Source organism: Buceros rhinoceros, unplaced genomic scaffold (assembly GCF_000710305.1).
Source record: "Buceros rhinoceros silvestris isolate BGI_N320 unplaced genomic scaffold, ASM71030v1 scaffold13993, whole genome shotgun sequence".
Lineage (NCBI taxonomy): Eukaryota > Metazoa > Chordata > Aves > Bucerotiformes > Bucerotidae > Buceros > Buceros rhinoceros.
The window spans coordinates 12,484-13,180 of NW_010404289.1; positions in this window are offsets into that span (position 1 = coordinate 12,484).

The following is a 697-nucleotide window of genomic DNA, read 5'->3' on the forward strand; positions in this document are numbered from 1 at the left end:
TGTCAGCATGAATTCATGCCTCAGTTTTCCTGTGGGAAATGCAGTGCAATGGTAGTGGCACAGGGTGGGTGAAAGCAGCAGCCAGGAGCAGGTACTGCTCAATGCAGCCTGAAGGCATGAGCTTTACACGTGCATGATCCTGAGGGACCAGGGCGGTACCTGTGTCTGTAAAGCAAATGCAGAATAACACAGCAATAGTTATAAATGATTTGGAAATGAACTGCTGACTTCAAGGAGTCCATGCAAATGAGAAAAGTTCTTACCTTGAGGTTGTGGAAAGATACACCTATGGGTAGGCAGTCCGGCATGGATGTGCCGTGCCTGGCATGGACAGCACAGTGCACTGCCTTGTCCAGATCATTAATGAAGACATCAGGCAGGGCTGATTGTTGACCCGCCAGCCAGCCCACCTTGAGCCCTCAGCCCCACTCCAGCATCTCAGAGTGCTCAGGACTTTCCTGAAAAACCACAGTGGAGGTGAAGAAGAGCAAAGACAGAGGACAGGTAGCAGCATGGCTCAGTGAGGGGCAGTAGCTACCTCAGATTTGATCACACCAGATGGAGATACAGCTTCGAGAAGAGCCAAGACAGCACAAATATGACACTAGAGACCAACAGCATGATGAGCACAAGGTTTTCCTTCATGGCAAATCACAGATGTTGCTGCTGAATTGGGCTCCCACCCCAGCCGCTGTGC